The 25,468-nt window shown below is 41.3% G+C and overlaps 1 long non-coding RNA gene across 1 annotated transcript; it reads right to left on the reverse strand.

The window, feature by feature from the left end:
• Positions 1-17,448: 17,448 nt before the first annotated feature.
• On the reverse strand, positions 17,449-20,103 carry LOC120235363. The gene is made up of 3 exons (XR_005529392.1): positions 19,916-20,103; positions 18,738-18,881; positions 17,449-17,758 (listed from the first exon to the last, which is right to left on the reverse strand). It is a non-coding gene; the product is annotated as an uncharacterized LOC120235363 (long non-coding RNA).
• Positions 20,104-25,468: the final 5,365 nt, after the last annotated feature.

Here is a 25,468-nt window from a genome sequence, read left to right on the forward strand (position 1 = left end):
GGGGCCGCAGAGTGGGTGACCCAGCTGTCCCTATGGGGTGGCTCTGCTCTGAGCCATATTAAAGCCAAGCTGTGGGCCTTTTCAATGTAATCTGTTTTCTCAACAGCTAACAGGTTTCTCTAAGTAATTGATATTAACTTGGGAGCTGTTGTGGACACACACACACACACACACACACACACACACACACACAAATACAAGATCTAAAACCCTTTCACAAGAGCTCAAGACATGGTTAAAGAAAGGAAAGATGACATACTGCAATTTCTTGTTTACCTGATGTCATTTGAGAAGGTACAATTCTATAAGTTTAATTTTAAAATTATGTTAATCGTCATCTTCCTAAAACTTGCTAATACATTCTTGCCTTTTTCAACTCTTCTTACTTGGGTCATGGCTGTGGGCATTCTTTCACCACACTCTGTATTTTCTAAGGACTACTGGAACATGGAAGATCCTTCTTCTACACCAAATGATCCCAGACTGCTTGTGTTTATGCTGCGGGCCGGGAAAGTAGATGATACAGCTTGTTCTAAACATACATAAACTAGGGGCGCCTGGTTGGCTCAGTCAGTTAAGCATCTGACTTCAGCTCAGGTCATGATCTCATGGCTCATGGGTTCGAGGCCCACGTTGGGTTCTGGGCTGACAGCTGGGAGCCTGGAGCCTGCTTCAGATTTTGTGTCACACTCTCTCTCTCTGCCCCTCCTCTGCTCACAATCTGTCTCTCTCCCTCAAAATTAAATAAACATAAAAAAATTTATTTTAACATGCATAAACTAAGAGTTAGTAGGCTATGAGCGTGAGAGATTTTGTGACTGCAGCTCATTAGTTTCTAATACAGGGTTCTGTGACATTGATGTGGGGTGCCCAGCTGTCCTGATAGTGATGTTTGTGGTACTGTCACCTTCTTGCCTCTTGGTTTCCAGATGTGTTCTGGGATAGGTAATACCGCCAGGAAAATGATTGGAGGCCAAGTGCAATTACTCTCTCAGAAAAATTAAAGGACAATTAACTACCAAACTGTGGTGATGGAGAGAGCAAAGAGATGATGGTGGAATGGAGTGCTGATCACTACTTACGTCCGGTGTGGGTGTGCCACGGAATCTTACCTCAGCTTTGTAAGATCACAGCTACCGCTCTCACTGTGTTTTGGATCGGGAAAGTAAAGCCCAGAGAAGCTAAATAATTTATTCGAGGCTAGTACGCAACAGAGCCAGAATTTCAACCAGACAGATTGCCTCTGGAGGCCACAAGCCGAACTCTACACCATGCTGAAAGCCTCCTGGAGGAGGAGGTGGCTTGTACTCAGGAAGAGGATAATCCCCGAGGCGCAGTGATATAGACAGGGGCGAGCCTGGAGCGTACTTTCCCAGTGAAATCAGGGAATGTGTGGAATGACTCAGTTTTCTCATCCGGCACTGATTTCAATAATATCCATTCATGTTCTGGGCCTCTTGCCCAGGAGAACCTTAAAAGTCCACACCGTATGTTGCAGGAACCAGGAGAATTCTCTGGAGGCTCCTGTCATGACTGGTTAGCATTTTTTACACCTCTCCTTTTAGATGGCCATCTGGCTCCATATGACATTCTGGTTAACAAGCAATTAATGCATAGCTCCAATGACAAAGGCTGTGAGGCTGGTCTCCTGGACGAAAGATGAGTAATAAAGAATCCTGGACTTTGCAAGCCTTGTCATCATGTGGGGGTAATACACACATATAGAGAGAGAAGTATAAGGCAAGTCCGATGAACCTAAATCCTTGGTTGAAGTACAAATTCAGGGTTAAATGAGTAAACAAATCTAAGACTAATCCAATGTAGTAGGTTTGGGAAGAGCTTCATATGAAGAGTGGCTTTTCCTTTTTTGTGGATGTAGGAAGTGAAACTTTACATCTGGCCAAATCCTCAGTGTACCGCCATCACAATATAATTGGCAGGACCAAAGAAGTTCTCAAGGTCCTATAGAACTCCTTAAACATTAGGCATTTTGAAGGATCACCTTTGAATTATCACCATCAGCACTTTCTGCGTACCTCTTGGATTCGGGGTACAGTGCCAAACGCTCACGATATTAACAAGTATAAAATATGTTACCTTAGGGAGGTGATAACCTAACTAAGGGCATGGGTGTAAAAATTGCTTAGGGATAAAAATTTCCCAAATAGAACTGAGATATATATTCGCACAAAAACTTGCCCATGAATATTCGTAGCACCATTATTCATAATGATCCAAAAGGGGAAATGTCCATCAACTGATGTCGGAAAAAGATATGATATATACATACATATGTATATATATGATACATATATATATATACACACAAATATATATATGATTTAGCCATAAAAAGGAATGAAGTACTGATATGTGCTACAACATGGATGAACCTTCAAACATTATGCTAAGTGAAAGAAACCAGTCACAAAAGGGCATATTATTATATGATTCTATTCATAGGAAATGCCCGGAATAAGACATAGTCCTACAGACAGAAAGTAGATGGAGGGGGAGGGAAGATGCGGAGTGGGTGCTTATGGATACCGATAGCATTTCTTTTTGAGGTGGTGAACATTTTTTGAAATTAGACGGTGGTGATGTTTGTACAACTCTGTGGATATAGTAAAAACCACTGAATTGTACGCTTTAAAAAAGGTAAATTTTATGATATGTAAATTATATCTGTATAAAAATATATTTCACTCATGGATTCTAAAGTGGGGTGGGGAAATGGGATGTCAAGGCACTCCCCCAACCTCAGAGATAAGCTTCATTTATACCTGATGAAGAATAAAGGCAGAAGCAGTCTTTCCATGGACTGATATAGCAGCCTTTTCTAAAACATTACATAATGTGAAGATGGTAAGGGCATCCTTGTGTAAGAAGCAGTTGATTACTTGATTAATAATACTCTTTAACTCCATTATAGGTGATAATTCTTATTATCATCCAATCATTAAAATAAAAGTACCTCAAGGACCAGACAACCTGCTTAAAGACTCATTCAGACTAAGGTGTAAATAGCTATACGAGTCTTAACTTAGAGCAGAAGAATGGCGGGAGAGGACAGAAGAGCACCCAGTTAACTAGAAGGGTCAGATATGCAGTGCTTGACTGCAGGAAAAGAGGAAAGATACCAATAAATCATCCAAGACAAACTCTTTCTCAATTTATCAATAGCTGACTAGTTATCGATACTGTCTAAAGGAGCTAGAAGTTATATTCCCTACTCTAAAGACTTCTAGGAATTGTTCTGAAAACATAACTGCTATTTTTGCTCAGCATCATATGTAGGACTGAAAGGATTTCTCATACTGGAAAGAAAGGTAACTCCCTGAGGAAATGTTATTTGCTTTAGATGCTAATCTGATCCTGTTTTTTTCATAAACTGTCTTGTAATCCCATTATCTTACCACCAAAAAAAAAAAAAATACACAAAATTTAGCACTATAGGAGAAAGGTTTCCATAGAGCCTGAACAATGACCCAGTCACAAGGGCCCAGCCAGCAGATGAGAGGCTCTAGCAACGCGCTAAGCAGAGAGGAATAAGGCGTGAAGTCATGGGGGAGATTTAGGAAGGAATCAGTCTTAACCAATTACAGATGGCTAGCAAGCTGTTGCCAGCTCAAATCAGCCTGCATGCTGTAATCCCGCTTTTCTTTAATTAATATCTCACACTTCCAAACAAAGTGGGTGAAATTGTAGAGGAGCCTGCCCGGAATCCTCTCGGCTTACATAAGCCAAACTTGAGCTGGCCTGTGGATTTATTAGCAGTGCTGTGAACATTTTTAATGCAGCATTTATTTACTGAGCTGTATAAATAGACTTGAAACTAGTGTCACCATCAGTTTAGGAAAGATGCTTCCCTTCATATGGTCTTACGGTGGCTGTGAGGCATCTGTACATCATTCGATGCTTCAGAGCTTTTTCGTATCCACCCCCGCCTCCTGCAATCCTTCTCTCCCATTTTGCTGACTTTGAGAGTGTAGATGGCAATCCGGATCATTAAAACTGTATCAGAACTGCCCGATTAACTCTCTATGATCCAGGAATTAAAAACTAAGAGTGAAGCAAACCCCAGTGCTGTGAGCACTTTTAATGGAGCATTGACAAACACTTGACTCACAAGGTCCAACCTCCAACCCAATGTCAGCTCTCTCTCTCTCAGGCGGTGTTGATTGACCATCCATGTCTCTATATCACATCCTACCTAATTCTTCTGTGGCGTGCCAATCTGTTAAAGGTGTTTGTCAATATATATGTTATTCCACATAAGTCTTGATTCTTTGCAAGCAAGCTATGTCTGGGTCACTTTTATATTGTTAGGATCTTTAAGAGTGCTCAGAATAATAATAAATGCATTCTGAATTATAGTGAAATACAAGGTTACCATCTCACAGTGTGAAGCCTTCCCCAAAGCACAGCTACAGTGCTCACAGGACACAAAGTCTCCACTTGGTGGCTGGGTTCTTAGGCCTGTGTAGGTCAGAGACTCTTGGGATAATAAAGGTCTAACATCCGTCATTAGCAAATGTCCTCGACTTTGCCCCAAGTCAAAAACAAGTATTTATTCTGTGCTGCTTAATACAGGCTTCGAGCTTAGAAGCTGTAGAAGGTTCCTTCTTTATTCTTACAGTCATAGAAAGGAATGGAAAGGGGTTGGTTTTCATTTTTGTGTTTGTGTTTGAGCATCTGTTGAACACAGTGAGGCACTGCATAGGGCTTTATGAACATTATTCCACTTAACCTTCCAAACAACCTTCAAGGCAAGTGCTGTGACTTCACACATGAAAAACCTCATTTTACAGGTGAGAACAATGATGCTCACAGAGGTTAAGTAATTGTCACAAGGTCACAGATTCAAACCCAGGCTGGCCTGACTCCCAAACCCATGTAGCACGATATGAGGCATAGTCTTTGGAGGAGTCCCACCGACCTGTCACTTAGTTGCTGTTTGACCTTGGGCCTAGAACATATATTTCACCTCTTGGGCCTCAACTACACCATCTGTAAAATGGAAATAATACTACTGGTTTGGACGAAGGATAATCTAATCTTTTAAGGAACCCCGGTAACCCTTAGGCCTATCATTCTAAATCTACTCGAGATATGACCAATTACCAAGAGAAAAGTGTGTAACATAAGAAAGAATGTATTGAAGTGCTAACGTCTACCATACAAACAGCAGGAGAGGCAGGATTTCGGAGGGAAAAAAAGGTGCCTACAAGCTAACATCCAAGGCCATTTGAAACAGACCAGACTTAAACCGGAATTCAAAGGACGAATAATATTTGGGAAGATGAGGGAGGAAGTAGGTTGAGCTAAGGGAGAAAGGTGAGTTTGAAATGAGCATGATAGTAAGAATATCACTGCACAGAATGATAATGAAAAATACCATTGATTGTGTATTTGCTGTTAGAGCGGGAATTGCGCCAAGCACTTTGTCGGCATAATTTCATTTAATTTTCACACCAATCTTACAGGTTACCTCTTTGGTTACCTCTATGAAAACGGAGGAGCAGGGAGGTGAAGTGATTTGCCCAAGGTCACATAGTTAAGGTGTAGAACCAGGACTCTGACTAATCTGGAAAGAGGACACACTTTGGAGAGAAGTCACAAGAAGTCTATGGAAGCCAGGACAATAAGTCTCCATGAGCTAATTTTCCCCACAGAATGTTAACAAATGAAACATCTTAGAGATGCCTCATCCAAATTCCTGCAGCTTGTCCTAACTTTTGATGAAACAACAAATCCTACTCATTTGATTTGACCTTTTCTGGGTATTCACCGTTATCATTTCATTTTTGCCAATGTCAACAGATTTCATGGTTTGTTTTTATAGGCTGATGTCAACATAAAATCAAGGTGGTTTCCAATAGCTACTCTCCCTTTTGAGAATTATCCTTTCTTCCCCTTTTGTGAGTTAATATCTAAAAACAATTACTGACTAATTTGTCTATTTCTCCATGTTGAAAGACAAGGAGAGGTTGGCTGGTCAATGAATAGCAGATTTATTTCCTTAATCCAATTTGGTAAATGGCAGTCACAAGAATCATTTTACAGAGAATATTTTACATGTCCTAAGGATTCTTTAGAGGATGATAGCTCAGGGATAGAGATCTTTGTTTTGTAGTCAAAATTTCTTTGTATATCATTATGTTTAGCAAAGAGTCCCAAGTTTTATTATTCCCGTAATATTTATAGATGCATTTCTTATGTCCCTATTGGGATTTTTTTCTCTTTCTCTTTCTCCCAGGCTTTTAACTCTCTTCTATGCTCCTTGAGCTCTTTAACTAACGACCAGCTCTCTATGTGTTATTGTATCAGAAAATTTCTAGGCTGGAGGCTTTGGCTCTATCATATATTTAATTCAAGAATTTAAAGCTAGACCTCAAATATAGAAATGACATGATAGAAGTCACTTTCTTATACCCCTGCACAAAATGGAACAATCAGAAGTTGTGACTATGTTGTTTGGTGGGGTCAAGAAATGATCTGGCTTCAAATCAATCCACCTTTGATCATGGGCCCTTTTTGGTTCAGATAAACCCACTCTTTAGGGGCACCTGGGTGGCTTAGTCAGTTAAGCCTTTGACTGTTAATTTTGGCTCAGGTCATGATCTCATGGTTCATGGGCTTGAATCCTGCATCAGACTCTGCATTGACAGCGTGGAGCCTGCTTGTGATTCTCTGTCTTCTCCTCTCTCTGCCCCTCCCCTGCTGTCTCTCTCTCTCATATATATGTATGTGTGTGTATATATATATATATGTCTCTCAAAGTAAATAAATAAACACTTATTTGAAAACAAAGAAAAAAGAAAAACCCACTCTTTAGATGACGATTACAGTTTGAAGCATCCATACCTACTTTTGTTCATCCATAGTGGCAAAGAATCAGTCGACCTGACCCAGCAGGAAGAAGTCACTTGGAGACTCCGCAGCCATCAGGTAAAGCTGCTACTATCACACACTGTGTTGGCTTTCTCGAGACATCAGTTATGAAAAATCTAACGGAACACCCAGCAAAACCAGAAGTCTTTTTAGATAAGAAAATTGTGAATCCTGTGTCCCTAGGTGTGAAGCTTACCACCTGGATAGGAAGTAAGGTGTGTTGAAAGTTAGCATTTAGGGGCATCTGGGTGGCTCAGTTGGTTGACTCCTGATTTTGGCTCAGGTCCCAATCCCAAGGTCGTGGGATCGAGCTCTGTGGTGGGCTCCATACTGAGCATGGAGCTGTTTAAGGTTCTCTCTCCCTCTGCCCCTCCCCTGCTTGTGTGTGCACTCTCTCTCTCTCTCTCTTTTTCTCTCGAAAGAAAGACAGAAAGACAGACAGAAAGACAGACAGACAGAAAGAAGGAAAGAAAGAAAGAAAGAAAGAAAGAAAGAAAGAAAGAAAGAAAGAAAGAAAGTCAGAATTTAATGATAATCACGGCAGTCACTGAAGAATTTGTATGGTCAGAGGAAGATGTGGCAAGGCTGTGGAGAAGCACACTCCCTGTACCCACTCCTTGGGTGTCCAACGCCCCCTGCTGCCTTCATGTGGAAATTCAGCCACACAGTCTCCAGCTTTGCTATGATTCCTGGGTGGGTGGGGGCTGCACAGAGCAAGTTTAGCTAATTGGAGACAACTCACCTGGCACTTGAGAGGGCCTCATACTGAAATACTTCACCAAAGCCTCTTAATACAACATAAATCTATTACAAAACTGCACGGAAAATTATGCGGATAGCACTTATTTTGAAAATGACTGGCAAGTGCAAAGGAATTATGCAGCATTTCTCCATATGTTAACTGCTTTTCATTTCAAGTCTGAAAATAAAGCCAAACTTAATCATTATGGCAGGACTGAATGACAATATGTCTCTGTGTTCAGTCCTTATGTCAATTCGTTTCCGGATTAGCATTTGCCAAGTAAAATGGAAAGCTACACTTAAGATGTAAGTCACAGTCCAGTGCAACTCTACCAATGTGTGTTGAATACCTACTGTGTGTGAGATACCCTGAGATATGAAAGTGGATAAAATATAACCCTTCTTTCAGTAGGGTTCCTAGTGCCATCTCTGGCATTGCAAATTGTCGAGGTGAACACCTACCTGAAAACACATGGAGAAGACGTGGAAAACAGAAATCAGTGTCAAAGCTGAAATCCCTTCCTTATTCCCAAACTGATGATCAACTTTAACCTGAAAGTGGGGGGTTAAGATTCAAGTTTTAAATGCTCTTAAACCTTGGTAAATCCTCTAAGTTTCCAATCCTGAGTATTTGTTGGCCAATTTGTACCCATTGAAGAAAAGCCACTGGTTCAACAAATATTTCCAGCACCAATTATGTTCCAAGTACTATTCAAGGCATCAGAGCTACAGCAATAAACAAAAGAAGCAAAAATTGCTTCTTTCATGGAGCTTACATTTTGGTAAAATCATCAATGACAGCCTAGAAATTATAATAGATGTGTTTTCCATACAAAGTTGACAGGGACTATATATTTTCTACCAATTTTTTTTAAGGACTGGCATCTGAATTGAAAATAAAGAATATGGATCCTGGTTATTACTTAATTATACCCATATTTTAAAAATTAATAATGTATGTATTCTTAAGTGAACTTTACTATTGATTAAGTACATGTAATTAATTGTTGAAAATATTAAATCTACTTAACATGCTAACAATATCAAAACACTTTCATAAATTTTCTGCTACTCGTAAAATCTTGGGTCTTGCTGGATCGTGGTTTCTGCTGTCAGTGTGATCTTGGCTTTCCCTTCCTGACAAATGTAATCTCTTGAATAACATGTTTTTGTCCTGAGAAGCAGTAATCCCACATGTGTAGCCTTGTAAAGACCTCAGATATTTTTCCCTTCACAATTTTGCTGCGTTTCTGCAAGATAGCTGGAATGGATCAGACATTTCCTAGCAACATCTTTTGGATATAAAGAGCTCTGAATTTAACATTCAAATGATACAGTGCACCATCTGAAGGGGGCGGGGGGAAGCAAGAAATTGATTAAAAATTTGCAGAGGTTTGCACTGATCAAAAGAACTAAAAAGAGGGCAGTGTTGCCAATGAATTCAACAGTATGGTTCCCAAGGCGGTGAAGCGTTGGTGGACAGTAAAACATCTGGATTGAGTTGGAGCTCTACCACTGACTCACTGTGCAGCCTTACGTAAGTGACAAGGTCTCTGGTTCACCACCCCCTCCATTTCTTTTTTTTTTAATGGTTTTATTTTTTATTGAGAGACAGAGAGAGATAGGGCAAGAGCATGGGAGGGGCAGAGGGAAGGGAAACACAGAATCTGAAGCAGGCTCCAGGCTCTGAGCTGTCAGCACAGAGCCTGACACGGGGCCTGAACCCACGAAGTGTGAGATCATGACCTGAGCTGAAGTCCCCAACACTTAACCGACTGAGCCCCCCAGGTGCCCCCCACCCCTCCATTTCAAGCCTACATCTGGCCTCCAAATAAGGAGCCTTCCCTCCTGAACAAATTGATGTTTAAGTCAAGTAGATTAGATCTCTGTGAGTAATCTCATTTGGCTTAAAATAGAACCAGGTGGAACAATTCATCTTAGCATAGCATTTTGGTTGATAAATCAACACTAATCTCAGGAATTTAGAGCTGGCTGTCTACTCTTCTGTACCAAAGGGCACTTTAATGATTTCCTCCCATGTACAAAATGATTTTAACAGAAGTTTAAAAAGTCACATGACCGACCTCCTCAAGATCTGTTCTGAATGATCGGATTTAGAATCTTGCCTAATCCAAAAGTATAATATTCAGAAATTCACAGGACTATAATCTAATTCTGTAAATAAAACAAGGATGAGCCTGGGCGAGGAGATTGTTTTCAGATTATTTCAAGATCACATCTCCCTAGTTTTGCAATGTATTTCTTCAGCCATGAACATAAATAATTGCACAATATTTTCAGAACTTTAGTCAGGTTGAAATCAGGCAATAAGACTAAAACCAACTGAATTTATTCTGCCTCTTTCTCACATTTCCTTATTTTTCATAAAAGCTTTATTTATTAGACATCTTTTAAGTTCAGTGGAAATTTCAGATTCATTTTGTTGATGAATGGGCTATATTATATAACTTTTCTCCCAGTAAAAATTGCCGTTGAGGCTCACCGTGACAATTCTCCTCCATCATATTAGGAAAATACTCCTTAACACAATTGTGAATTTTTTGTGTATTCTTAAAATCTTTACAACTAAGAAAAGACCTAAAGGCTGAAAGATAACAGGTGGGTTTTTTGGTTTTTGGTTTGGTTTTAGGTTTTGTTTTTTTTTTGTTTTTTTGTTTTTTTTCCTAAAAAGTTCACACAGTAAAGGAGAAAATGTCCCAACTACAGTTTCCCTAATACCAGAGAGTCCAGCAGGTCAAAAGTTAAAGTCTTTGCAGGTACAGGTGATGATTAAAGATCCTGGCATTCTGTCCTGACAAGATATCAAGTATCCCAACAATAATGAAGATGTATAGAATAAGTCTGCCATGTTTTCCTGTGGGTTAGAGATTGGAGTTGGCTATGGCATGGGGACACTTCCTAACCTGCAGGAGTATGGAATATCTCCTGGGAACACAGAATAAATATTTACTTATTCTAACAGATGTTCTGTGAATCATTTGGTACATTCACTTCCAAGAAGATCAAACCTTTATTCCCACTCATCTGCAATTTTTGAAAATATATAGGATCTATACATGATATGTGTGTGGTATGTGTGTGAGTGTAAGTATCTGTGTGTTTAAATCATTATTTTCTCCTTCTGCAAATTTCAGTTTTCTTCATGACTGAACAAAAAATCGTCTCAGATAAATTGTCTTTTCAATCTGCCTGCATAAAATAGTAAGAAAGAAAGCCTCTGATTTCTTTTTATTTTAAGAGTATTTATTTATTTTAAAAGAGAGCAAGAGCACGTGTGCACAGGTAGGAGAGGGGCAGAGAGAGAGGTAGAGACAGAGAATCCCAAGCAGGCATCACACTATCAGTGCAGAGCCCGACGCGGGGCTTGAACCGTGAGATCATGACCTGAGCCAAAATCAAGAGTCGTTGGCTTAACTGACCCAGGCATCCCAAAAGCCTGTCCTTTCTTAATCTAACATGGACCCCTGTAGTAAAGGAATATTAACTTTATAGGAACATTAATTTGAAATGCAAGCCTACTTCTCTGATTTATACATTTTTCATAATTCATTTTATTTTTAGTATTTGTTTATATCCTAGGTGATAAATATGTGTGAGAAATAATAGAGCTGATTCATTTTAGGCTGGCTTCCTGTTTAGTCATGAGGAAAATCCTAAAAGTCTGCAGAGAAAAATAATTGATTTCATTTTTCTTAATTCTTAAAAGTCACATAAGGTTGAAATGAATTGTACTAAGGGTATGAAATAAATTAGAAAAATGGTGACAAATATGACAAAATTGCATAGTTTTCACAGTTACCTTAGGCTTCCTAATTATTTCTGTACTAGTGAGATTTGATTGATAAGGTCAGTGGTTCTCAATCCTGGCCACATATTCGAATTCTCTGGTGAACTTTTCAAAAAAAATACCAATGCATGAGCCGTCTCCCAGACCATATTGAATCAGAATCCCTAGTGGTGGGGCTTGGGCCTCAGTATTTTTGGAAACATTCTATATGTTTCTAATATGCGACTTGAGTTGAGAAACACTGAGTTAGGGCTTAAGGAGAATCTGACCCTAGAAACATGAATGATCATGTGGTCTATGTTCTAGAAGATGCCACTGTAGACCTACCACCAGCAGGTAGCAGTAGAGGGAAATAAAAACCAGGCCAGATGCCACTCTGGTTAAGAAAGCACTGCCAATGCACATTGGGCACCGAAAGGAAACTTTAAAGACAGAAGGACTTCTTAAAAATTATCCTCAAGGTTGTGTTATTTGGCTTTTTCTGAAACTTATACTTGGGTATGATATTTTGAAAATCCAGCATGTGCAACCAAGGCGAGGGATATGAAAGCCTAGAAGATGGGGGAGGGGATGCAGAGGGGGGAAAAGTCACCAAACAAAAAACCTTTCTTTCTTGGGGCGCCTGGGTGGCTCAGTCGCTTAAGCGTCCAACTTCGGCTCAGGTCGTGATCATACGGTTCATGGGTTCAAGCCCCGCATCCGGCTCTGTGCTGACAGCTAGCTCAGAGCCTGGAGGCTGCTTCGGATTCTGTGTCTCCCTCTCTCTCTGACCCTCCCCTGTTCCTGCTGTTTCTCTCTCTCAGAAATAAACAAAACATTAAAAAAATTAAAAAACAAAACAAAAACATTTCTTTCTCAAGGACTTCTTTCCCTCCAAAATACATCAAGTTATTGGGAGAAATATCTCTAGCCCTATTTATATCTGTACTTACCTGTGTTCTAAACCATCAGGACTTTGGAAAGAACTACAGAATTTAAAATTCAAGGTGGAGAAATCTTGATGCCCTGACAATGTGATCTTGGGTAAGTTCATCTCTGTATGCCTCAGTTTCCTCATTTGCAAAATAGGGTTTAGATGGAAAAATAATGGAAATCCCAACCACTTATAAAATTTTTAAGTGTACAAGCATTAATTAGTTTCTTTAATTAAATTGGCTTTCGGGTATATTGGAATTTCGAGGTCATTCTATCAATACTCATTTTTTGAGGGCCTCCCATGTCCGCAGCTTTATACTAAGGGCTGTGGTGTAATGAATGTTGTTAAGTATGGCTGAGAATACACAAAATGTGGCCATTGTTCTAAATACCTGTACACACCTTGACTCTCAGTGTTTCAAGAACTAGTGAAAAAGGAGTTAATGGTTCAATTAAAGTTGCTTAAATGTGACTAAAATAGGACATTCTCTTCTCTGCAACTGGAAAGAACATTGCTGCATTTTAGGCTGCCGGTTTCTGGAGAGCGGCCGAGTTTTAAAATGTTTATATCCCCATGTCCTCCTGCCCCAAAAGGCTTAATAAAGATTCTGGTTGGAATTAAATTTATAATATGGTGACTGGACATTTAATTTTTACTGAAACATAGTCTAATCCCCTTAGAATATTGTATTTCATCTATGTAAATATCTACAATTCGCAGATGTCTGTCCCTATGCCAACAAATTGCAAAAGACCGTTGATGCTATTTGGCCTCCCAAGAGCTCACAGATTTGTTTACAAACTATAATCAGTATTATTTTCAAGATTTGCAATCAAAATTGTGAACCTCAGAAGTCAGCTGCTTGGGCATTTCATAACACATAGCCCAAGACTGATAAACTTGGCTCTTGTTTGCCTGCCTGATCTCCCCAACTACACCATAGTTACCGAAGGGCAGCTTTAGGACTTCTGTTACATGTCTCATTCAGAGCAGACACTCAAAGATTCTTCATAAGGCATGGAGTACTAGAGCTAAAGGGAGTGGGGGATACCACTGGATCTAACATTCTCTTCTCCAGACTGAGATCGAGAGACCCCAGAAAGACCAACGACTTGACCAAGGCAACTCAGTGAGTAGAAAAATGAGAACTTGCACCTAGGACTCCCAACTCCCAGATCCATTGGATGGATTAATAAGAAGCATCAAAAAGCTCAGAGAAGACTCAATAGTTTGAAAGGCTGCAGCTGAGAAGGAGTCAGAGGTATGGAGTCATTCTATTCCTCCAGTGCCCTGCTGGTCCCCTATGATGGATGGATGGATGGAAAGACACAAGGTTACAAGTGTGAGTAGCACACAAAAGCAGAATTGGTGGCATTCAGGGGCATATAAGGATACAGAGGAAAAGTAGGTGGATTGTTCCATCCCAACCTGCCTCCAGGAACTTTCCGAGCTTGTCCAGACCTGGTTCTTCAAAGAGAACTAACTGGTTTACCAAAGCTCTGAGTCAGAGCTCTCAGGATATCTGCCCATATAAATCTGGATCTGGGAAGCAGGGAGTGGGAGATAGATTTGTACATAACATTGCATCCAACAAGCAAGAAGGCGATTGCTGTCTATCATGCATTTTAATGCAAGAGAGGCTCAGCTTTCATTTATATTGCTGGAATTTGGAGTCAGAACAAAACAGTATCAAAGATGCTCCAGGATTCACTCTTGCTTTTAAAATGCAGAGTGGCCACACTTGTTGCTGGATCATCACAGCAAAAGCCCAATGGCTAGCAGTGAAGTTTCCTCAGCATTTCCTTACTGTAATGTACGTAGGAAGCACATATCTTTTATTGGATTGAAATCCACATACGGCTAATATTTCCAAGGCTGACAAAACACAAGAACAGAGGGATACCTTTGCGAGTAATCCTCATGTCATAGAGTGATTTCAGGCATTCCACGTGCTTGAGGTTTACAATGTTAAATATCAATTTCAGCTATGTTACTTAGTTCCTGACAAGAAATCTCCGGGGTACAAAGACAGTAAGACAATTAGAATTGCAGTTTGTGTCCCATAGTGAAGACCGAGCACGTGTGCTGGCACAATGCCCAGCAGAGGAGAGTTAGCAGAATATCCAATATGGCTGTGTCCTTGGGGTCAGAGAAGACTTGATGTCTCCAGTCTGCAGACTCCATGTATCCTCGATAATGGGTCTCAGGCTAAAAGCTAATTGTGCAAAAAGTCAAATCTCAGGTAGAGATGAGATGGCCATCTAAAGCTAACATGCAAATTAGCATAGGCCCATGGATTTAGTCCTAAAATAAAATAAACCCAGACCAGAGGAACTGGGAACTCAATCAAAAATTAGGAATAGATGGGTGATTCTTCTCCGAATAGAAAATTACAACTATTAATGACTTCTTAGGAATGTGTGCTAGAATTAGCCCTAAGTTTTTATAAATGATCCAGAATTGGAAACTCTGAGTTTGTACATCATGCTAAGTTTTTCCAGAAGCTGAATGCCAAGTTAATAAGGATAAGCGGTGGAAGAGCTTGCTGAGTTCTGAGAACCACGGGGATGGAAATGGAAGGTTTCAACATAGCCATACTTAAAGACTTGTGGGATCCAGCTGTCACTTAGACCACAGGAAAGTTGTAATGGAGCGTCCTCAAAGCGCGGGCTCGACGTACTACCACTGAAAACAAATGCCCACAAAACGTCATGTCCTCAGGAAGCGATATGCAAGCTAACTCTGCACAAACTGTAAAGTACTCAGACACTGTCAGGTGCTTTCGATGACGTGTTCCAAGCCGAGCTGAAGATGGGTCAGAGCTGCTTGGGAAGGGCCTGGGGGGGCTCCCATATTGGGATTCTGGTAGATAGATGTAAGCTTGGTGTGGTGATGACCTGCTGCAAAGACAGAGCCGGCTGGAGCGGATCAGGGCAAACATTCTAGACCACAGACTCACCAGCTCTGTGCTAAGTGCCTAGCACACACCCATCTTCTCATTGATTATTCACCCCATGAAGTGAGCCCACTTCGCAGAAGAAGGGATGAAGCTTAGCGAAGCTAAATAGCATGCAAGTAAGGGGCCAGAATTCCACCCCTGGCTGCTTGAATCCTGAGCCTGATGACTATGGTAGCCTCCAGTCTTTAGGACTTTTATGAAACTTTAATCTTTTTCCTAAGGAGGCCAGGCTACAGCTAGTAAGCAGTGGGTGCTGTTTGATTGTGTCTGGGAACTATCCCCTCCCCATGTGTCCCCCTCATCAATCTGTCTTCTGGGAGCACAGAGAAGTGGTGCTCTCCCTTTCCTTGCAATGCTCCCCCAGAAAGAGGGGGACACCAAGCTTCTGTAGGAGACTGAGTGTAGAGTATTAGTGACATTTTGAAAGTATAATTTAGAGAAGTGAATTTAAGAAAAATAAATTGTTGGGGAGCCTGGGTGGCTCAGTCGACTAAGCGTCTGACTTCAGCTCAGGTCACGATCTCACAGTTCATGGGTTCGAGCCCGATGTCGGGCTCTGTGCTGATCGCTCAGAGCCTGGAGCCTGCTGTGGATTCTGTGTCTCCCTCTCACTCTGACCCTCCCCTGCTAATGCTGTGTGTCTCTCTCTCAGAAGTAAATAAAACATTTTAAAAAAAGAAAAAGAAATTGCCAAACACCTATAAAATCAAGGGAATTCCTCACCCCATTAAGAGGTTGGGGTTGAAAATGTAAATGAGTTCATGAAAAATTTAAGTAAGTTTCTGGATGATATACCCAATGGATTATTAAAGAACACTGGGAATGTCTGAGGGACATCTCTTATCCTTTGGAAATGGTACGGCATTGAAATCACATCCCCTCTCACAGGTGAGTTTTCCTCTCATTTTTTTCCTCAAAGGTCATTTTTACACTGAATGAATGAGGGTCACACCTACCTGGAAAATCTTAAGTTTCTTTAGGTTTCTGAGTGTCAATGATTTTATTGGGAGAGTATGGGGTGAAAATTTTGAAGTTGGGCTTCTAAGAAACTGATGAACGGACTGATGTCCAAAGCAGCTAGAAATACAGAAATGACAAGAAGCAGAAGAAAAGTGGTATTTGGAAACCTAAAGGATTTTTCTTTCAAAATACATAAGGTATGAATGATCAGTAATCTTAGTAGAGGCTGATGACACAGAAAATATTTCAAAAGTAAATGGAGAAAAATCTTACGTACCGAGGAATATTACAAATCATAAGCATGTAGCTAACAGCTTTGAAGTTCAATAACTATTTCGCCACTAAGTTTTCTGTTATTTCTATCCATTGCGTTCATACCCTCCTTTTGTATCCCCATAGTGTTTTACAGACATCACTGATTTATGTTCTTTTTCTGTGTTTTTCCTTCCCAGGCAGAAGTAGAGTGAGCAGCATTAGCAGTAAGAAATCATTAAGCATCTATCGTGCCTGGGATCCCATATCGGTTGCTTGCTACGTGTTTAGTTTAGTTGTCCCCTAGGTGTGGTCATTGTTTTAAATACATGTTGTCCCTGCTACCTGAAAGTAGAATCCCTTCATAAACCAATCCTGTGAAGCAAAGAGGCGATTACTGTTCATTTATATGGAAAAGTTTTGAGCATTCCGAGACTTAAAAGATAACCTATCTTACTTAGGCTTTTCTGCTACCTTAGGACACATCCTGTTAATGGATGCACAGAATAAACGGAGGTGGAGCACAAGTGCTCACAGACACTGTTTGGAGCTCTGGAGGCTTCACAATGAGATGCTGAGCATGGTTCCCGGTTAGGAGGTAGGCGGGGCTGCTCTCACTGCTCAGGCATGTGCTGCCTCCATAAGGGCTTGCTGCCAAATACTGACTGCTATTTTGTCTTTGCATCTTTTTATCTAAAAGCAAAAATCAGTTCCCAATTTCTTTCACTTAGTGAAAGCAGGTACTCATGTAGGTCTTTCCAAAAAGCAAAGTGGTGGAATGAGAATTTTCAAAAAGTGGGGAATACCTGCATTTATATATTTTTTAAATAATACAAAGCCTAATCAATTAGCTCCTCAACCCAAAAACTCAGGATTACAACAGAATATGGACTATTATATTTTTCCTCTTATTCTGCCTTTATTTATTGCAAATTTTGGGAAACAAATTCATATCGTTGAACATGGGGATCAGGTCAGTCCCCGAGCCTTCTGATAGCATTCCATCACCCACAGCATGAAATCCAGTTTCCTTGTGACCGTCATCCAGGACCCTTGTGATGGTCACTGTCTTGAGCTCTTCACACTCCAGTTGCTAGTTTCCAGTTAGCACCTGAAAGGCTTTGAGTTCTTCCTGCCACAAGATGTTCTGTTTGCACATGCTGTTCCCTCTTCCTAGCCAGCCTTTCCCTACTCTGCCTTTGCTGCCTGCATCTTTCATCATTCACCTCTTTAGAAAAAAGCAAACAAACAAACAAACAAACAAACAAAAAAGGAGGGTCAACAGATAAGTAGTACTTGTGAAAAGCTATTAGGATTGAATAAAACTGGAGAAGTAAATTTATCAACATAAACCTTTATAAATAAAAACCAGAATTATTTTCAACTCATCACTTCACAAAGTGTTCACTTAATGCACTCAAAGTGAATTATTGACTGCCAAAAACTTCATTCTGGATACCAAAAGTAAACCACCATTGACTGTTTTCTTCTCAGAATGTTCAATTCTTCAATATCATTGCTTATTTACCAATCCTCTTTTTGATAGATTTGGTTTGGTTTAAGTTAAAACGCATGCAGGAATTTCCTCACCCAGTTCCTCTCCATGAGAAATGAAGTTTAACAGAGGGGTCATTATGGGACGTGGCATGGAAAGCGTACGGGGCTAGTTGTAGCTGTTGTTCATTTGTTTGTTGCCTTGGCTGTTCTCAGATACCAGGTCTCCATGTTTTGTTTTTCACCACACCATTAGCCATCTGGGCCTCTCTTCCTGATCCTTACTTCCCTCCGCTTTGTGGGTCACTCACCACTGTCTCCTGGAAGCGCCTGTACATTGAGCTCACCCGGGAAAACCTGGCAGCGTGGGTTTGTATGATGGGCATAAGCCAGCCACCTGGTTAGGCACTAGATCCTGAGGCTTTTCTGTCTTTGATTAGAGTAGTGTTAAACACCAACTGGCCGTATAGCCTGACAACAGTGGGTACTGAGCCGTGTGCCCTCCCGGAGGCAGTGAAGAGTGCTTCCGTGTGGACAGAAGGCAGCTTGTGCTAGAAATTCACCGCAGTGCAATCCGTGAAGGGATCTTTAACAAAGTCATTTCCTTACCGGACCTTTGCTTTCAGGGGCACCCTCTTTCTCCGGATACACATTTCCATGCTTAAGCTGCCAGCACATGAGCTTCCTACTTCTTGCTGTTTTAAGTGACCCACCATGCTGGTGTCTTTTACGCTGACTGTGTCATAGCGATGCGACCACTGTTTTCTCTTTCAATATTTGTACACACATGTTCTAGAATGTTTCAGGATGCTTTAGAGCTAAGCAACGCCCATGTATCTTGGCTGATGATTCAAATGCTAAAAAAAACAAAAAAACAAAAAAAAACACCAACCCATCAAATTCTGTCTTTTACAGAGAGAAAAGCAGAGCTCTGAGTTCTCTGGAGAAGAGCAGGGGTTCACGAATTTTTATTGGTATTAAGAAGCATCTGGGGCCCTTCCTCCTTAAATAAAAAAGCCCAAACCCAGGCAGTCTGCAAATTCCCAGCACCCAGCCCTGAAGATACTGATTTAGGTCCAGGAATTCGTCCTGGTGTTTTGTTTTGTTTTGCTTTTCTTCTTAAACCAGGGCCCGCAGTGATTCTGAGAAAGGTCTGTGGACCGTGCTCGGAGAAACCCTGGAATGAGGGAGAGCTGCTTTAGCTCTTCCCACCCACTTACTAAGCTGCCATCTGGAGTAATTTCTGTCTAAGCACAGAGAGAAACCCATGAGGAGTTAAAAAGCCCTTGTGTGAGTGAACTAAGCATTACACAGTGGAAGTTTCTGGATGCCTCTGAAAGAGATAAGGCAAATGCTTTGTTTCAAAAACTGGTCTCCTTTCATCATCTGGTTACCTTCTCCTTCCTCTCTTCTTTCCCCTTCCTGTTCTTCCCACTCCCCCCGCTCGCATGTTCCCCTCCCCCTTTCCTCCTCCTGTCCCCTCCTTTCTCCTCTTCCTCTCCCCTTTCCTCTTTTCTCCCCCTCCTCCTCCAAAACCTCCTTTTTTGGTTCATTTGGGGACTACATTCTTTTCTCCTCTCACCCAACCTCTTTTTCCAGAAGCTGTGGCGCACTCCGTCAGGTGACTGTTTTGAGATGACAGAGTAGGTCAGTCTCAACTCCTGGCAGAACTTGGAGGTGAGATTCAGGACTTCTGAAAAGCCAAGCAAGAGGCCAGCGTCTCGGCATTGACTGGGAATAAATCCCCTTTCTTATGTTTAAGATAAGTGTGGTAGGTGCGATGCAAAGTGGCGGAAAAACCCCGTTGCTCAGATCCTAGCAAGGGAAACCCCCCCCCCACCTCCACGCTAACACCTCCCACCACCACCAGTACCAGCACAAGCACACCTACCACAGTCCACAGTCACCTGTCCCACCGCAGTCAAAGCCGGCACACACAGGTGCTAAGACACTGCCTTCGTGGAAACTTCCAGGACCTGATTATCAAGATTAGTCACCAGGGTAACACAGCCTAGGAATGGAGCAGAGCTTTTGAAGTAGCGTTGGGGAATGTGAGGGTAGCAAGACGATTTAAGAGGTTGCTAACACAGACAAAGCTATTTACAAGCAAGAGCTTTCATTCTTTTATCGGTGAAGCAAACCAGCTGCCCTTTGGTCTTGACATTGTAATCTCACCAGTAAAATGGCAGTTGGTTAACAACATCCTCTCTCACCAAGCCAGGAAATGATGAAAAAAGGTCTCCATGGACCCCTTTAGGGATAAACAGAGGGAAACACTTATTATCTTTTGAACATTTAGCTGTTTGGGAAGAAAGGAGTGGCAAGAATGAGTGAAATTTAACAATGGGGTTGGAATCCTCGCAGTGTTTGTCGCCATGCTTTTTGTGGTTGAAAACTGCTTCCAGAGAATAATTGAGAGAAGGAGAGAGAGAGAGGGAGAGAGAGAGACAATTTACTCTTTATTTATTTATTTATTTATTTATTTATTTATTTTTCCAAAAGCAGAATATCTCTGTCTCCTCCACTAGGGGCCATTCCCTGTCTTGCCTCTCCTGATAGAGAATAGACCCAGTTTCCACTTGGAAACCTGGATTATCTTAAGCCTATAGAGGGAGTCCTGGATACGTGGAAGGGGATGAGGTCCCAAAGTTCTCTTGTTTGGGTGGAAATGAGCAGTTCTTACTCAAGGCCACTCAACTTGTGTATGTTTCAATTTCCAATTCTCCCCACAGCTACCTCAAACCTTCCAATGCATCCTTTTCTGTGATGCCTCTTGGACCATCACTTTATTCTCTGTGCAGGGGAGGAGCAGATACTGCAGTGTACTATTCACCCATGGAATCACCAAAGATGTTCCATAGTTCTGCCAAAGCCTAGTAATGCGATGCATCACTCGGTTAAATCTGGAAACTGCAGTTCTGAACCATGAGTCATGATTTGGCAATTGATGTAATATATAGATCTTACTGATTATCTGTATCAACACCTTGTTTATCGAAATGAATAATCTGCATTTGTTCTGCTCCCGTGTGTTCACTATACCACGAGGATATTAAAGAACTAATGTGCTCTTCTCTCTCTTTCCATCATTTACTGACAGGCTGCTCTGTTGCTGTAGGCACCTGGCCCTATTTCAGAGTTAATACCATTATAAGGGACTGATTTCCCATTGCTCCACCTCCATGGTCCCATACCTAAGCTGGTGAAGTTTACATATAAGAAAAAAATAGATAAATATTATGTAATAAATACAGAAAAGAAATTGGCCCCAAACATTTTCTCATCTGACATATGTTAACATTACAGAACAGATCCATTGTAATAATTGGCTTGACAAATACCATCATATCCAAGCTCCAGAAATGCATGAAACACTCGAGAAAAACAAACAGGAATAAAAAGCAACTGAGCTAAATGACTCACAGAATTATAGAGTCATGATCTACAGATCAACCAGCTCTCTCACCGTAGGTTTCATTAATTCAGAGAAATGAACTAATTTGATTAAAGTCACAAAATTAGTGGCAGAACCAGGAACCAGGTCTAAATTATAGTTTCCAGACTGTGAGCCAAAACTTGTCATTACTACACCTGTTATGTGAGCTATATTCTTTCTCAAAGAGCCTTACATTAATTATAGGTTGTATGGTGATGATTTCTGCAGAGCTAATCCCTGGCTCCTTAGATCATCATGAAATGGTATTAGCATTCCCAGCTCATGTGGCTAATTTTGCCAGGTGTTTAATTGGAACTGGAAAACTTCCCCTCTTCCTTGGGTTCATGGCTATTCCAGTCAAAAGGTTTTCATCATCAGAGAGCTGTGGTGGAGTGTGGATTCTTCATCCACACAGGTTCATCACTAAGAGGTGCTCAAGACCTGCCATTTATTACTTTAGCTGCACGTCTCTGGGCTGCTGTGAGAGACCACCACTCCCCTGTGGAATGCCACTGCAGCTTTATCTCCAGAATTTTCCACCTGTGAAGACTAATCTCATCTCATCCTGTTCCTCAAACCTCCTGTCAGTAACTGCCTGAGGTTTTTCATTCATTCAGAAATTTATTGCACCAAGTTGCTGGGGCCTGCATTTGCTATTGGTATTTATAGCACATATGTGGTACCCACCACCCAGAAGGTGCTCGGTAAAGTGTTCTTTGAATAAATGTTTTGATGGTAAAACAGGTGGCACACAATTAGAAGCATTTTGTTTGAACACAGTACACTCTACCACAAACCATCATGCCCTTAATAGTCCTATGTCATTTTCCAAATCACTTATTGCTTCTAAGAGTTATTACAAAGAGAAAATGATGAAAGGCAAGATGGGAATGATGACAAAGAGATTTCATGTTGGTCAAGGAGAAGCAAGAAACAGGACAGGGTAATTATAAAGGAAAAGTAATAATGTTATGGAGCTGTGTTAGAGAGAGAAATGGTGGCTTGAGGGAGGAAAGAAGGAGGGGAAAAGAGCCATGGGCTGAAAATATCCTTAGCCAAGAAAATTCAGGAAAATACACAATGCAAATATCAATCAACAATCAAGAATATGAATGGCAGCTGGGGCGCCTGGGTGGCTCAGTCGGTTAAGCGACTGACTTCTACTCCAGTCATGATCTCAAGGTTCCAGCCCCACGTAGGACTCGTTGCTGTCAGCACAGAGCCTGCTTCAGATTCTGTGTCTCCTCTCTCTCTGCCCTTACCCTGCTCACGTTCTGTCTCTCTCTTTCTCTCTCTCAGAAATAAATAAACATTAAAACAGAATTTAAAAAGAATATGAATGGCAGTGTAATTTTTATTTTTTTAGGTTAAAAAACATTTTAATGTTCATTTATTTGAGAAAGAGAGGGAAACACAGAGTTTGAAGCAAGCTCCAGGCTCTGAGCTGTCAGCACAGAGCCCAACATGGGGCTTGAACCCACAAACTGCGAGATCCATGACCTGAGCCAAAGATCAGGACACTTAACCAACTGAATCACCCAGGCATTGGCAGCTTAATTTGTAATGTTATAAGGTTTATCCTTCTTTTCTGGATTCGTGTATGTGTGTATCTTTATTGTAGGAAAGATGGAAAAGACACACAGGAGCTATGGGTGCAGTCACGCAGGAGGGACAACCAAGCGCTTGGAGGACTGGTTGTGGTGGCCACATTCTGAACCAGCACAAACAAGTCCCTGTCAGCCTACTGATAGTGCGCTGATTACCAGTGTGACCGAGTGGAAAAAAGCTCCCTGCTGCCAAACGAGTCCCTGGAACTTTGATAAGAAGGTGACAATGCAGCAGTCAGTACAAGTTCAGAGACATATTAAAATCAAAGGGGAAAAGCTGAAAAGGAGGAAAAGGTGGTAGATCACTGCATTATTTTCCTTGACATGGCAAAATGGTTTCCATTGCCAATTCCCCTGTGTATCCTAAACCACCCTCCACCCCGCCCTGTCACTGGATGTCACTAACAACCTCTCTGTCCTAGATACAAAAGATGTTTTTCAGGACTGATCTTTTTTCTTTTAAATTTTTTACTGTTTATTGATTTTTGAGAGAGAGAGAGACAGAGAGACAGAGTGAGAGTAGGAGAGGGGCAGAGAGAGAGAGGGAGACACAGACTCTGAAGCAGCCTACAGGCTCTGAGCTGTCAGCATGGAGCCCGACATGGGGCTCGAACTCACGGACCGTGAGATCATGACCTGAACCAAAGGCCGATGCTGAACTGACTGAGCCACCCAGGTGCCCCAGGACTGATCTCGATGCTTTATGGGCAGCATTCCTCACTGCCTATGCCAGATTTCCTCTCCTATTTCTTAGGTCACTCCTTTTGATTCACCTCGGTGGGTCCCCTGTCCTTGAACTGGGGAGCTGCTTAGAGGGTCCATCCTATCTTCTCCCCTTACCCAATATACTCTTCTAATGAAGTATTATTCCCTTCTCTGACCCGAGGTACCATCTTTATGCTGTTGATTCTCAAACCTATCTCAAGCCAAGATCTCACAGCCCTGGACACCCAGCTGTTTGCTGGCTGCCTTCACACAAAGGGGCACCAGGAATCTATAACGCCACGAGTCCAAGCTCCTCTCTGGTCTCCTTCTACCCACACTGGCGCTCATGTACTGCTCAGTGACCAACCCACCTCTCACCCAAATAACCTCAGCAGACTTCTGAGCCTCATCTTTGATCTTTTCCCTCTCCTTTAGATCACAAATATTTACTGATGTCAGTATGTACCAGAAACTGTGCTGGCTGGGCCCTGGGGTAGAGTAGGAAATGAGGTCAAAATGGCCCTTGCTTTCCAGGAGCTTACGTGTCCTCACTTCTCACTCTTACCACCTGTCCTGCCTACACTGTCTTGTTGTTCTTGTGACAGGCGCTTTCTCTCTACGGGACTGCTACTGTCCTCTGGTAGGTATCCACCATTACTGCCTTGATTACCCCCAACTGCTTCCCGACTCAATTCTGTGATTCAAAGTTCGCCTTTCCTAACCATTTTCACAATACAGGGAGAGAAATCTGCCTAAAACCAATTTTATCACTCTGTCTCTGCTTACCATACTTCAGTGTTACTCCTCGCTGCTCCTAGAATAAAGGTAAAACTCATGAAATGGCTAAACGCAAGGGCTTGGCCAATGTCTGTGGGAGCCCTGGGAAGGAAGACAACACAGTATCCCTTCAAACCTAAAGTCCTGAAATAGTCATTCAACATTGTTAATCAGGAACAACTGATTCTATTAATAAAACTGAACATCCACTTACATCTAAAGTTAGGAATTTGCCATATGCATTGACTATAACATAGCGTCTTTTATGCATATGTGCTCCGTACATATGCAAAAATGGATCTTGCTCTGCATAGCGACATGTTATGTAATCTACTCTTTTTTATTTTCATATTATGGATGTCTTTCCATGTCATTAAACATTCTTCTACCACATCACTTGCTGACTGCACAGTGTTTTATTGAGTTGCTTATTTTTTTAATTTGACCTTTTCCAAAGTGATATATGCACAAGTTAAAATCAATCAAATAGCATGAAAGCATTCATAATAAAAAGCAACAGCATCCTGTGCCACCTGTCCCCATGTCAGCCCTGGTTTCTAGAAGCAGCCACTTAAGAATATTTTAGTCATTATTTCTCCAAATTTACCTCTATATTTCCAAAATAATATGGGTATCACACTTTTTTTATTGGTTCATCTATTTTATCTATCGGCTTGCAGTGTGATGTAGTCATTCAATCATTCAACAAATATATATTATTCATAGTGACAAGCACTGTTTCAGGCAATGAGCAAAACAGACAAGATCATTGCATTCATGAAACTTATATTCTAGGAGAAAGGCAATTGTAAAGCAAATAACTAAATAAAACAATTTAAGGGGTGCCTGGGTGGCTCAGTCGGTTAAGCGTCTGGCTTCAGCACACGTCATGCTCTCATGGTTTGTGGGTTCGAGCCCA

This window comes from Hyaena hyaena, unplaced genomic scaffold (genome assembly GCF_003009895.1).
Source record: "Hyaena hyaena isolate Hyena2069 unplaced genomic scaffold, ASM300989v1 scaffold_128, whole genome shotgun sequence".
NCBI classification, from domain to species: domain Eukaryota; kingdom Metazoa; phylum Chordata; class Mammalia; order Carnivora; family Hyaenidae; genus Hyaena; species Hyaena hyaena.